This window comes from Monopterus albus, unplaced genomic scaffold (assembly GCF_001952655.1).
Source record: "Monopterus albus unplaced genomic scaffold, M_albus_1.0 scaffold33.1, whole genome shotgun sequence".
Classification (NCBI taxonomy): domain Eukaryota; kingdom Metazoa; phylum Chordata; class Actinopteri; order Synbranchiformes; family Synbranchidae; genus Monopterus; species Monopterus albus.
In genome coordinates, this window is record NW_018127913.1 from 1,801,990 (window position 1) to 1,814,194 (window position 12,205).

Consider the following 12,205-nt stretch of genomic DNA (forward strand, 5'->3'; position numbering starts at 1 on the left):
GGACGGAGATTTGTCTTCCAACAAGACAATGATTCAAAACATAAAGCAAAATCTACAATGGAATGGTTCACAAATAAACATATCCAGGTGTTAGAATGGCCAAGTCAAAGTCCAGACCTGAATCCAATTGAGAATCTGTGGAAAGAACTGAAAACTGCTGTTCACAAACGCTCTCTATCCAACCTCACTGAGCTCGAGCTGTTTTGCAAGGAGGAATGGGCAAAAATTTCCGTCTCTCGATGTGCAAAACTGATAGAGACATACCCCAAGTGACTTACAGCTGTAATCGCAGCAAAAGGTGGCGCTACAAAGTATTAACTTAAGGGGGCTGAATAATTTTGCACGCCCAATTTTTCAGTTTTTTATTTGTTAAAAAAGTTTGACATATCCAATAAATTTCGTTCCACTTCATGATTGTGTCCCACTTGTTGTTGATTCTTCACAACAAATTACAGTTTTATATCTTTATGTTTGAAGCCTGAAATGTGGCAAAAGGTCGCAAAGTTCAAGGGGGCCGAATACTTTCGCAAGGCACTGTACATTCTGTTACAGGCCAGTAGGTTCCTACAGTAGAAAAGGCCTGTGAACGTACATCAGTACTGCTCATTTGACTCCTCTTGTGCTGTGACAACACTGAAATAGGATGTGAAAGTTGAAACTATAAGATAGAGCTTAAACATCTGTAATTAGGGACCAAAATGGTGACACATATAAACTGAAAAATTACAAACAATTATTGTGGTTTCCAAATAACAGAGGAGCAAGGAAGACAGAGAGAGTGAGGGGGGAAACACTTCAGTGACTCAATGAAAAGTGTATACAAAAGCAGCTGAAAAGATTAGGGCAGAGAAATGTTTTAAAGATGTAGTATTCCTAAGAAAATTATAACCTTACTCCAGCATCTTGCAATACAAACTTCATCTAAACTATTTACTATATGCAAGCACAACTTTGTTTATAGTCCTGTCTTAATTCTGCTGCTCAATCCACGTTCTATTCTTACCAGACAAGCAAAAATAAGGTTTCTGAAACTATATATACACAGAAATGAGAAAGGAAACCCTCTAAACAGTCAGCACATTGCAACAGATTGCGTGATGTTGATCTTGTATACTCTGGTTACAGACCAACAGCCCAAGTGCATCAAGCATATGTAAACCAGACAAATGCCCGCTGAAACCAAAGACAGATATGACACATGCACAAACAAAGGTCATGAATGGGTGTAGGAAACAAAATATCAGTGACAAAGTGGATTGCTGCCCAGCGGAATAATGAACTTCTCTTTGGAGGTTGGGAGAGTGATAATAACCATTTTCCAGGAGAATACGCTGGTCTCAGACTTAAGTAGCAGTCACTCCACAGGGTTACACTCATGTATCTAAAGGTCAGTTAGAAAATGTGTTTGCTCATTAGCTTAGTTTGGTCACTAAGGAGACAACAGGGTCACACAGTTTCTTCAAAAGGCATATTTGTACCAGTAACTTATACGCTACCTGTCTGCAAGCACTGCTCTTTTGTGGAACAGTGTATATACCCTGACAGAGAAGATAAATAAAGGTAAATGATACAATACTGTTACTGAGCTAAGTTAGCAACTTCTAAGCTGGGACACGCCAGCTCTTCTCCCCTCAAAGCTTAGCACTGTCAAGACAGCTTGCTATTGGTCAACGACACAAAATAGTGCCCAAATTTACCAAATTTGAACTCCACACAAAACATTCACACAGATTAATGTCACCTTCTCGAGCAGATCACCGGAATTTCACCATTTTAAATTGTGGTGTCTCCAGGCTTTGTAGATGCGGGAGCTCATTCCCAGTGCTTCAAAGAGATACAACAGGATCCCCCCATAGAATAGACCCTGGTGGGTGTGGTGGAGTAGAACCAGCAGGTGGTCAATGGAAACCTTTGACACTGTCCCTGGACATCGTGGAGGTTATGACTGTGATGGACAAGGGGGTATGTTGTGCAATAGTAGGTCAGAAAGACAGATGGGCAAAACTGCAATGTTATTAGAAGAATGTCGACCAGTGATTAATTGGGTCGAGGAAAGCTCACTGGTCAGATATGGCAACGTCAGGTGGAGGGAGACATGACAGCATGGCTAAGCACCATCTCAACTTCAGTATCTTCATTTCCAACCCTTCATCTGTCTTTCCCTTTCTACTTTCTTACCTCCACCTTGCTCTGCTTACTTCACTCTTTACTTTGCCCAATTTGTTTTTGCCTCCATTAGCCTTCCACTTTCCTTTCTCTCTCTCTCTCTCTCTCTCTCCTGTTACTTGAAGCCATATGGTCGAATTGTAACCATGTGTGCTTTTGATGATTACAGTGGCAGCTCTGTCAGACTTTGAGAAGCTTTACAGTAACAATGTGCTGCTGGCAGACTCACACCTCTTCACATACAGTACATATTGCAGCTATGCTTGCATCATGCCAGTGATGTCTCCACACATATTTGAAACACTAGTAAGCAATTTCAAAGAACATCCTCCCAGTCACTGTGGTAAATATTTGTACAGCATGGCTTTGTGAAGTGACAATACCCTAAACCACAAGGGTAAGTGTTTCACAGAAATGGAAATGGCAAGATGAATCATTCAGCAAATGGCCCACATCCCCTATTTTCTATGCCTTTGGAAATCATAATACTGCCAAGCATTGTGCATTGTGCTGCTGCCTTGCCCAGTTAGAAAGAATGCTGTTTGTGTCTTGCTAAACAAAAGGATTACACTGATTTGAAATCAAAGAAAGCTGAGGCAACAAGGGAAGAGAGGTAGGAGCATATGAACCGGAAGAGGGCTAAGAGCAGTGATCTGGTTTCTTCCTTGTAACAACTTGTCAAATTTCAGGCTGGCAATAGATTGTTCCCCCCATGAGGTTAATGGAGGGAAATTGAATGCTTCACATTCACAACTGTAATCTTGTATTTTCTCACAGTAGAAGAAATCATTTTGAAATCCAAGAAAATGATCTGGGAACCATTGTTCATCTGAACAGTTTGCAATAAAGTAATGAGCCAAAGAGTTAAGAGTCGGATTCAAGGTCCTTGCTTGGAAAAGCAGAGCTTCACTAGCTTTTCTATAAAAGTAGCCTTCAGTGGTTCTATGTATATAGTAAATCTACCAGCACAGTGAATTTAATTGATCTCCAGGACCTCTGGAGTTAATTAAGCACTCCTCTCCTGTGGCTACAAGAGAGTCTGAGCAGCAATCTTTTCCAAAAGTGTAGTTTGTTGTATTATACTACTCGGCTCCTAACACTTAAATAAATTACCTTGCCAGAAGACGATGGGAGGACAGCTAAGGCAGGATAGTCTCTCTAGCCACTAGACACATCCCTTCCTTCTTCTTGTGACAAAAAAAAAAAAAAACCACAATCATTTGTACTGGTGATAATCCTCTTCTCTCATAATTTCTCTTTTCTCTTGCTTTTTGGTTTGCTTCCATTTTCCATTTTCCCACTCTTTCTCTCTACTCCTCAGCATTTGCACCCTCATGGTTGCACCACCAGCTGTTTCACGGCTGAACATGGGAAGTGAAGCCAATTTGAGGTTTCAGTGGAGATAACAGGATTTAGAAACCCTCAGTGGATGAGCTGGCTGTGAATGCATCGTTACCACAAGCTTCCTGATTACATTCCAACAGTGTGAATTGGGTGAAGTACAGGCAAGTACAGTATATGCATGACACACACACAAACAGGTACATTCACAAATGTACAGCACTTTGCCATAGGTCATTTGAACTACAGCACTGCTGTTATATAGTGCAATAGTAAAACACTGCAACAGGAGAATTGCAACAAATATTCAACCATATATTATTAATGTAATTGCATAACAGCCAATGTGTCAAGAGGGGTCCAACTGCAGACTTCATGTCTGGGCCCCCCAGGTCTGTGAGCTTGTGAGAAGACTACATTTCCCAGATGTGAGATACGGTACAAAATTATAAAATTTTAAAAGCATATATGCCATTACTTTCATAGTATAAAAAGTGAAATCAAATCCAAGAACGCCACACAACAACAATATTCAAGTGTTACCGGACAGAAAGAATTCAATTTTCAGTCTTTAATAAAGGAGATTATACTGTAATAGCTAACATCTGCATTTTCACATTAGCAAAGTTAGGAAAACATTACAGTAGAATGCAACTTACTAACATTAGGGCTAACATCACCTGCAGTTGAAGTTAGAGGTTTATAGCCTAAAACCCCAAATCAGAAGAAGTTGGGATGTATGTAGATTCAAAATTAAAACTGAAAATAGTGACTTGTAAATCATCTGTGTCCTGTGTTACACTGACAACAATACAGCAGCACATTATTTGATGTGATACCTGATGTGATCAGTTTTATTCTTCGTTCAAAATAAACATTCACTTCAATTCTGATGCTTGTAACACATTCTAAAAAAAAGTTGGGATGGTTGCATTTCAGGACCAGTAATGAGATAAAACAATGAAATGATGATTCCATTTGAAACAGGTGATGTCATCATGATTTGGTACAAAAGTGGCATCCAGGAAAGTTCAAGCCCTTTAGGAGCAAAAATGGGCAGAGGACCACTAGTTTGCCAACATATGCATGAAAAAAATGTTTAAAAACAATGTTCCTCACAGAACAATAGGAAGGGATTTGGACATGTCACCTTCTATGGTGCATAACATCATTAAAAGATTCCAGGAATCTGGAGGGATTTCAGTGAGTAAAGGGAAAGGACACAAGCCGAAGCTGGATGACCGTGATCTCTGATCCCTCAGACGACACTGCATCATGAATCATCACTCTTCTATAAGTGATATAACCACATGGGCTCAGGATGACTTTGGCTCACTTGTGTCAGGCACTACAATACGGGTCCTTTTGGATGCAATGTGTTCTGGACCAAAGATAAAAAGGACCATCCAGACTGTTAGCAGCAACAAGTCCAAAAGCCAGGGTCTCATAGTCTGGGGTTGTGTCAGTGCCCTTGGCAAAGGAAACTTATACTTCTGTGATGGCTCCATTGATGCTGCTGATGCAGTATGCAGAGATTTTGGAGCAATATGTGTTGCCTTCAAGACAACGTCTTTTCCAGGGATGCCTATTTTACTGTCCCTCACATTATATTTACATGACGTGAAAATTTAAATTGGAATGTGTTGCAAGCATCAGAATTGAAGTGAGTGTTTATCATCCCAACTTTTTCTGATTTGGGGCTATATTTCTTATAGACTTATGTACTAAGAAAGAATTTGGGTGTTTGTTTAACCTAATACAAACAATACTAACTCTATTTTAAGTCTTCATCAGAGCATTTTCAAGTCTGATTAAAGTAAAGAAAAAAAAAAACAGGTGATGGCTCCATTGATGCTGCTGATGCAGTATGCAGAGATTTTGGAGCAATATGTGTTGCCTTCAAGACAACGTCTTTTCCAGGGATGCCTATTTTACTGTCCCTCACATTATATTTACATGACGTGAAAATTTAAATTGGAATGTGTTGCAAGCATCAGAATTGAAGTGAGTGTTTATCATCCCAACTTTTTCTGATTTGGGGCTATATTTCTTATAGACTTATGTACTAAGAAAGAATTTGGGTGTTTGTTTAACCTAATACAAACAATACTAACTCTATTTTAAGTCTTCATCAGAGCATTTTCAAGTCTGATTAAAGTAAAGAAAAAAAAAAAAAACAGCCTCTAGGTGAAATGACTCACCTCATCTTTCTCTTCCCATGTCTTGTAGATATGGGGTCCCCAAACATGAGGTCTGCAGCTGACCCTCTTTTGTTGGTCAGTTGACCGCAGTATTAGCATATTGTCAATTTTCTTGCTAATTTTGTGACTTTTTAGAATTACTTTATTTTATTTTATTTTATTTTTTTCAAAATAGTGACCCCCGACAAATCTAGCCACTTTCTGGGCAGACCTCAAGTCCTTTCCCTTGAGAAGAGTTGTTAATATTTCTTAGGGAATTCACTCTGTAATTTTTAAACTACTGTGATGAGCCTATCTCAGTTCTTCTTCTTTCTAAAAATTATACACAGGAGTGATCATACAGACACCTGGCACCATCTAGTGGCCCTTAATGTCAATCACATTCTTCAGATCTTGATTCAGAATATACTGTGAATGTGATATAGTGAAGAAGCTCTGTCAGTCAGTTCAGTTATGCAAATTCATGCATCCTTTAATCACATCAAGTTCACTATTCATCAGTGTGTTCAAGCAATCACCATGCAGGTTGGATGTGATTTGTTCAAAGTGCCCCTAAAAGACTGCACTGCCTCATGCCTATTAAATGTGACTACATGATTATGGCCCAAAAAATAAATACATCTGTTACTTTTTATACATTTTTGTTCATGTACTGGAAGTAATTTCCAGTAACTTTACCATAGTTTATTTGTAGAAATGTGTCTGTTGTTAAACATGCTTAACAGCATCATTTGCAGCAGAAACATCTCCCAATATAGAAACATTAGTTTCCTTGATAATGTAAAGAACAGAATGTCTATGTACATAGGTGTGTTTTAGGTAAAGAACCAGATATTCTCTCACATAGTTGTTCATGCTTTGCACACTGTAAATTCTAACAAGTAAAGTTTTTTTAAAATGAGGAAACAAATTACCTTGAAATTTTTAAATAAATGAACTTGACTGTGTCAAGATGTGTGAAATGTGTGTTTAAGATTAGCATGCAATATTTGAGTAAGATATACTTATTTAAAGTGGTGAGCACTTAATGTAACTCAATAGACCTTTAATTTAATAATTTGCCTTTAATTAAAAGTGGTTAGTAAACTTAAAGATGATGAGTTAGAAGAACTGGTTTATTAGAAATATGCAGTGCTTAATTTGCAGGTTCATTTTTAATTTCCATTTCTCAGTTTGAAGGGTCATTTTCTCATCTAACATGAAGAACTTGTAGCTGCCAGTGTTGGAAACACTTTGTAACAAAGACAGTACAAAGACAGCATGCACAGCTACCCCAGTGGCTTTTAAGTGTACGAAGTGTACGAGGGTAAGGAATAAATTCAAGACTAACCTTTATTATAGTTTGCATTATTTTTATAATTAGAAAAAGACAACATGATGAAGAGTCTCTGGAACAATGCATGCTGGGAAGTCAGGTAGTGTAGGTTATCCCACCCTTAAAAAAGCATTTCCCCAACTTATTTTTTCTAAGTTAGTTGAATCTGATACACCGAGTTGGTCAGCTTTTGTGACCCCACATTACTAGTAACTTATTTAAAGTGAATATTGAAAACAGGCTTGAAAAATTTGAGTTAGGCCCGTTGCTTATTTTGTAGTAAACTCCATGTTAACATTTATAGTGCTCTGATGGTTTAATCAGAAGAGTTCAGTGCCCATCCTCGACTATCAGTCACCCAACACTGGGCTTCTGAAATACCACCCCACTCTTCACCACCCTGTATCTCTGTAATATGCAGGGCTACAGAAACCTTTGAGAACATGTTTTCACATTCATAAATACTTTGGAGCATAAAATAACTTACATAATGTTGCTCTAATCATTAGGTTAATCATTAGGGTTACCCCCTTGCCCATCACAGTCATAACTTTTGACTGAAGCTAAATTACAGAAATGAAGGGAAAATAGAGCATTTCAAACTTCTACAATGTTAGTGAATTATGCATCTCTTAGAATGTATGACTGAGCCCTGGTGCTGTTCCTGATGCTCAATGTTTGCAGTAAAGTGACGCCAAACTGGTTTAATCAGTATCGCTCATCAGTACAATACGGGAGTAAGACTGAAAGAGGATTGCACTGTGCACACATACAGGTTTTGCAAATGTGATGAAAACAATTTACATTTTCAAGTCATGTAAATATAATGTGAAATACTCTGACAAAAGTGCATATGGTCTAAAGATCTGACAGCTCATTCACGGCTCCTTTGACCTGTGAAAGTGAAATCTAACCTTCAGCTGTGGGGTGATTGTTTTGTCCTAATAATCTCAGATGAAGGTCAGGTATGAGAGCTGCTGCTGTTTTGTCTGGCCTAGGCTGATATAAAAGCCCAGAACGGCTAGAAAACATCTCCCTTTCATATTTGGATTGTGGGCTGCTATTGAGTAGTTCCCCGAGGTCTGTAGGTCAAGTGGTTTCACCTACTTCTAAATAAAAAGTCTCATCAGGTGTATCTTAATTACAGATCAAAACACTTATGGGATAAGTTGAGCAATTGCAATGAAGAAATCAGGGAAATTCCAGAGATAAGAGATAAACTGATGGGTTAGAATGAGCAATTGTGTGGTAAAAGACCAGAGCAGACTGTTGGACAACTTCACAAAGGACAGTTCTTTGTTTCCTCTCTTGGGCCACTTTAGCATGGTGAGAAATCCAAAACTTGACCTGCTGTGCCTGGTTACAGCTACTAAATATTCACTGTTGGGAGGAAGGGATTAGCTAGCAGCCAGCTGACAATCAACAGGTTCTAAAGAAATTACATGATGGAGGTTTTGCTCTCAGCTGAGACTTACATATTAAACATTCCTAACTTTCATGTAATGTTGGGAGCAGAATAGAACAATGTGAGTAAATTATTAACACAGTAAAGCACCGTGGAGGTAATATAGTCTCTTCAGAATAAGTTGAATAAATTAACTGTGCTTTATCACAAATATGTTCTGACAGTTTAGCATTTTCCCTTCATAAAATTTACAAAAATCTTTAATTTTTCAGCTTTACTTTTATCTAACCTTACTTTTCCTCCAGCCAAGAGCATTTGTCTACAAGTTGTGATCTGCATACAAGCAACAACATTAAAAATACTAGTTCAAAATATTAACATCCCAGGGGATGTTCACTAGTACTGCAATAACAGGTAAGCAGTGATAGGAAGTAACAAAGTACAAATACTTCATTACTGTACATAAAGGTGGGGTTGGCAATCCTGGAAAAACCAGCAACAGGGAGCTCGACTTTGAAAGTAGAGAACCGATGAAATCCCACCCTTTCCTTTTGACTCCCCTCCAAGCCCTCTCCCCCAAAACATAACTCACACTGCAATGCGCACTGCCTGACTACTACTTACAGATGTCAGGAAAATAACAAATATCCCCCAAACAAAACAAAACCTATAATTGCCTGTCCAGAAGAAATACGGTCACCATGGCATCACTTTTCAGCCCAATTTTGTTCTCAGTTTTCGCCATTGTTCAAAGGTCACACCGATGTTAATTCTGGTTTTACTTTGTGCAGCATCCAGCTTCTTTTTAGCTTTAGTTTACCTGCCCAGATCGGCAGCACTGAACTGTAGTTGGAGATCTCTGATTCATGGCTAGACTGCTTTAACCATGGCTCATAGCCAGCAACTAACTTTAGAAGTCCAGGCTTTTCCGGTGTGAGGGAGCTGAAGTGGGAGGCCAGCTAACACTGTTCAAAATGCAGGCTTTATTCGGTAACATGAACACTGTATGTGGTCTTTGATGCCCAGTTAACTGCATTACAATCATTTCTATAGACCTAGAGCAGACTACTGCCTGGCTATATGTAAAAAGAGTCTGTTTCGTGCAGCGGATTTCTGACTCTCATACTGTGCACACTGCATACAGGTAGCAACAGCAACATTACCTATAAGACTATATGTTTTAAAGGGGACGGCTTGGCCTGTAACAATGGTCTCAGCTTGCAAAAGAAAGCTGCTGTGGATACCTTCACTGCCATAGCTTGCCAGCTTTAGCTATCAGAACAGAGCATTAACATGTCTGCCTGTCTGGCCTTGTGGGAGATTCTCTGCTCGTGCAAGGACAGGGTGTGCACAAGTAGGAAGTAGACTGACAGGCAGGGAGGCCATCCTATGGTTTTGCTCATGCAGAATAAAACTATTGGTCAGGCTTTTTCTGGTCCTGCTGCTGCCACAGAGGGTGGATTTGTTTCTTTATGTTGTCAGTGGATTTAATGTATTTATTGCCATCAGGATGCAAAGAAAAAGAAATTCAGCATATGTAATAAAAAATGCTGTCAACCCTACCTTTAAATAAATATTTTTAGGCATCTGTACTTCACTTGAATATTTGCATATTTTTCTGACAACTTTTTACTTTTACTCACTACAACACAAATACCTGTAGTTTCTACTCCTTACATTTTCAAATCAGGCTCTTTACTTTTTGTTCTAATACATTTGAGGGAAATCATTGATTAATCTGATTTTCAACTTTCTGCAAAATGTGTACACCTCTGCACTGGGTCACATTTCTCTGTTACAAACTCTCTGCTTTGTTTAAATTCTGATAGCTCCCTGAGCTTTCATGGGGATCTCACGCATGTGCAGTTGAGTCTTTCTTCAGTTTAGATGCTGTAAAAAGTTAGGGTCAGTTGACATTTTTGGGGCAACATGTAATGAAGACATGTCTCCAAGTCCAGCGGTGTGTTTCACTGATGTGATTTTAAATGTTTTTGAGCAACAATTGACATCTACAGACATTAACAGTGAGTAGAAGCACTTTATTATTGGTTTTAGTCTCTGTATGGAGATGTCTTCTTGTTAGTTCATGTTAATTATTTTTAGTTATTTGGGTATATTTTTTATTTAATTTGAAGCTAGAATTGTTTAATACTCTTGGAAATACATTAATATGACATGAGGTTCAGTTAGGCTTGCACAGAAACAGTAGAAATGTCCTTCAAAGTGTTACTTGTTACTTTTATACATTGGGTACACTTCAGAGCCCGTACTTTTTTACTTTTACTCAATAAAAAAGTTTGAATCAGTACTTCTACCATTACCAGTGTTTTCCTTCATTTGAGTAATGATTGTGTGTACCTTTGCCACCTCTGCAGGCAGGGTAAATAATGGATACACATCATATTTGACATGCTGTGCCTGAACAAAACACTTGGACCTTGGACGCATTTTTCAGATTTAAAGTAATTTGTGGTTGAAACTGGCTACAAGTACCAAACCAGGTAATCTCACCATCTCAGATGAATCCATACCTCTGAGCAGCTAAGAATGGCTTTGTATAGCTAGGTACTATACAAGTTTGAAAAGATAAAAAAAAGATTAAAGTGCATTCATACATTTAATCTGCATTACTTTTGCATGAATTACTGTATGTCTCTATCTGTTTTTAAGGCTCAGGAACACAGATGCATTTGTCTGATGTGACCATTTCTGCCATTAGTCTGGGGAAATAAACTGTTCTAACCTGCACCAATTGCAAGAAATGGTCTGTTTCAGTAATACCTATCAGCAATGCACTATTGACTTTGTTTATTCTCACAATAACACATTAGTGACAATGGCACACACAGAAGCACGCTTTGTATACAATGTGACTGGCACAAAAGTGTCTATGAAACGTGAAGAACTACAGTCTTTTGTTGGAGAACATTTAAATATTTCTTAAATGCATACACCATGCAATAAGTACCGTGATTATACTTTAATATAGCTTGTTGTCCTCTGTATTTGATAGTCTACATCTTAACTATTAAAGAGCAATACAGGCATAAGGGACTAATTCAGGGTAGAAGCATCCTTAACTCTTATGATGTTATCAGGGTTACCTTAGCTTGAGGTTGGTTCCAGTAATTTTAACAGAAAGCCTGAATTATAAAGTGAGGCGTAGCATTTATCCAATGTTGGAATTTACCAGGCAGAGAGGATCAGAGCAGAGCAGAACAGAAAACACTACTGATTTGCATTATGGGAAATGTAGTATGCAGTGTTTGGGGGCTTGACACTGTCGTTTCAGACACAGTTTTCTTAATCTGTCTCTCACTAGTTCCCCAACTTAATGCAAGTGCAAACACAAGTCACTGAGCTTTGTGTGAATGGGTGAAAAACAGTCTTCTCACTTTAATAAAAACAACACTTCTGTGTGTGATCAGTGAACATTTTCTGTTACATGAGTTTTGTGAACACCACGTACATCGCTGCAGCAGGGCTAATGCTTTTGCATGACTCCATTGATGTGTAGTTACTTACAGAAAAGGGTGTGATACCCACACGGACCAAGGTCATAATCAATTCCGAAGTGGATCCAGTGGAGGTCACTGTTGTGTGTGAGCTCAATGAAGTGTGTGTCATTTCAGGACAGGTTCTCTCACCAGTATAAGCTATCAGCTGGCCTCGGACTAACCTTTGCAGATCTAGATGTGAGTGCGTTATGTGTTGAAGGACAGGATGTGCGCAGGACCCCCCCCCCCCCCCCGCCCCACCGCCCAACACGCTCACTCG